Here is a 2,932-nt window from a genome sequence, read left to right as displayed (position 1 = left end):
AAGGGCGGTGGTGTACGGGAGAAACAGGCGCACGGGCGCGGGACTCGTCGGGATTCGGCTACGATCAACCAAATCGAGCGCAGAAAGGCGCGTTCGAATGAGTGAATGACCATGCGTTCAACGGTGTGAGCAACACGAGCAGAAGTGGCCGGAGTTAATCGCTGCGGCAGAAGGTGGGCCTCTCCGGCATCGGTGCTACGCGAGGAGATCGAGTGAGCTACGGCCGTAGGCGGCATCAGCGCGAGGCAACGGATCGAGGGGGGGGGGACAGAGGGGAAACGCGTGTATGCTCACCGTGGAGGCACACGGTGGCCCGATGAAAGCTTAGTAGCAGCAGAACGACGGAATCGTCGATGGCGCGATGGTGGCCAAAGGAGGAGGAAGACGGCGTTGATCCCGGTGATGGAGAGGCGGAGAGCTCGAACTCGAGGGTGCTGGCGATGTAGTCGAGTATGACGGAGCTTCAGGACAAGTTACGAGCTTACGGGAACGATGGAGAGCACGCAGGTGAGAAGATCCATGGCGACGACGGCTCGGGTTCGTGTTGAGGAGAAGAGAGCGCCGCGAGGGAGAGGGGAAAGTGGGCTAGGGTTTCGGGGAGGAGGGGCCGGTCTCGGGGGCGACTAGTAGGCAGGCAAAGGGGACCGATGGCCGCCAGGCACGGGCATCGCCGGCGGATGGCCGCCACGGCACCCCTGCCTCCTGTAGCGGGAGGTGGGAGGTAAGCCAAGTTGGGCTGGTCCTTGGGGTGGCCTGGCCAGCTGGGCCAGTGGCCCAGGGGGGCTTTATTTTATTTGATTTGATTTTGTTCTGTTTGCTTTTGTTTTGTTTATCTTTTTAGTCATCCTTTTCTGTTTTCTTTTAGTTTCTTTTTACATTTAGTTTTACAAAAGTTACCACTAACACCTAAATTGGTATTAGCAAATATACTACCGCCACAATAATTATGTTACCCTAATAAAATAGTTTAACATTTTATTAATTGTAAAATGCATTTAATTAATTGTTTTTGCTGCTGTTTTATTTATTTTAGTGCATTAATTATTTTTGAGCACTTAGACAAATTATAAAAAGATGATTTCTCCACCAATATTTTCTATGGATTATTTGTCACAATTTGCACATTTTAGTTTAGACATTTTGAAAACTTTTGTTGTTTGCCTTTAATTTTGAATTTGAATTTGGAACGGTTTCGAATCAACGCGAGTTTATCAGGTGACGTGGCATCATTAGAGGGGATCACTGTAGCTTAATTATCCGGACGTCACATGCATGTACCTAGGAGTTTGGAATATAGGGCAAGACTGATGGTTGTTGATGTTGTGCAAGGTGATATTAGAAAGCAGTATCTGAGGTTGAGGGACTACCTACAATGTGTGCTTGACACAGACCCTCGAAGCAGGTGCATAGTGACAATTCAAGGATCCTTTGAACCCAGCCCCCACACCAAGGTTCAAGTACATGTTCTACTGCCTCCAGGCATCAAAAGTTGGATTCCTTCCTAGTTGTAGGCCTTCCATAGGTAAATATCAGTGATGTAATCCTGTTTGAAATGTAAGTGGGTTATGCGGCCCTAACTATCTCTGTTTATGCAGGACTTGATGGTTGCTTCATCAAGTTATCCACGGGCTAGCGGATATTGGCAGCAACTGGGAGAGATGGGAACAACAATGTGTTCCCAATTTCTTTTGGGGTGGTTGACAGAGAGGATGGGCTAGCTAGACCTGGTTTCTAAATCAACTTAGAGTCTGCATTGGGACCAGCAACCAGTTTGGGAACTACACCATCATGTCTGACAGGCAGAAGGTATTTTCTCGGACTCTATATTATTCTTATGCACATAGTCATGATGCTATAGTTATCTTATTACTAGCTTATGTAATCAAACAACAGGGCTTCTTAAAGCAATTAATGAAGTATTTCCTCAATCCCCACAAAGATACTGCCTTAGACACATATATGCCAACTTCCAGTCATCTGGCTTTAGAGCAAAACAACTTGAGAAATGGGTTGACAAAGCTAGCTATTCTTTCACTGAACATGGTCACAAAGAAGGAATGACAGGTTTGAAAGCAGCATATGAACCAGCCTACATGTGGTTGAATGGCATCCCTAAGGAGTGTTGGGCTAGATATGCAATGGATCATGTGTGCAAGACTGATTTGGTTGTGAACAACCTTAGTGAGGTTTTCAACAAAATGATTCTAGATGTTAGGTCCAAACCAATTAAGACCATGTTTGAAGGGTTGAGGACCAAACTAATGGTTAAGTACCAGGGCATTAGAGAGAAAACAGAGAGTTCTAGGTGGGAAATAACCCCACATTACATGGAGAAGCTTGAAGAAAACAATAAGTGGGCTAAATACTATTAAGCAAACATGGCTGGTCCCAATATCTGGCATGTAACTAGTGGAGAGAACACATATTGTGTGAAGCTTGATGAAGGGACCTGATCTTGCAGGAGACGGGACATGACTGGATCACCTTGCCACCATGCAATATCTGCAATGTAGAAGATAAAAGTTCACCCAGAAGATTATGTGCATCCATTCTTTAAGAAGCAAATGTATAAGGCTGCATACCAGCACATCATCTACCCTGTCCCCGGTCCTGAATTCTGGCCAAACACCAACACACCAGACATGGAACCACCGGTTTTTAGGGAGAAGAAAGGCAAGAAGCAAACAGCTAGGAGAAAGGGTCAATTTGAAGTGCCAGCTCCAAAGGATACATCAAGGATGGGCATAATAACATGTAGTAACTGTGGGAAGCAAGGCCACAGGTGGACACCCTATGAAGACATGCTTAAGGCCAAGTTTATGACAAGGAAGAACAATCACCAGGTAACTAAGCCAATTCATCTTTGAAATTCTGCTACTTGTTTTTAATGCATCCATCTTTTGAGCTGCTACTTGTTTTTAATTATAGGAAA

This window comes from Triticum dicoccoides, chromosome 1B, assembly GCF_002162155.2.
Source record: "Triticum dicoccoides isolate Atlit2015 ecotype Zavitan chromosome 1B, WEW_v2.0, whole genome shotgun sequence".
Classification (NCBI taxonomy): domain Eukaryota; kingdom Viridiplantae; phylum Streptophyta; class Magnoliopsida; order Poales; family Poaceae; genus Triticum; species Triticum dicoccoides.
Note: the sequence above shows the minus strand (reverse complement) of the source record.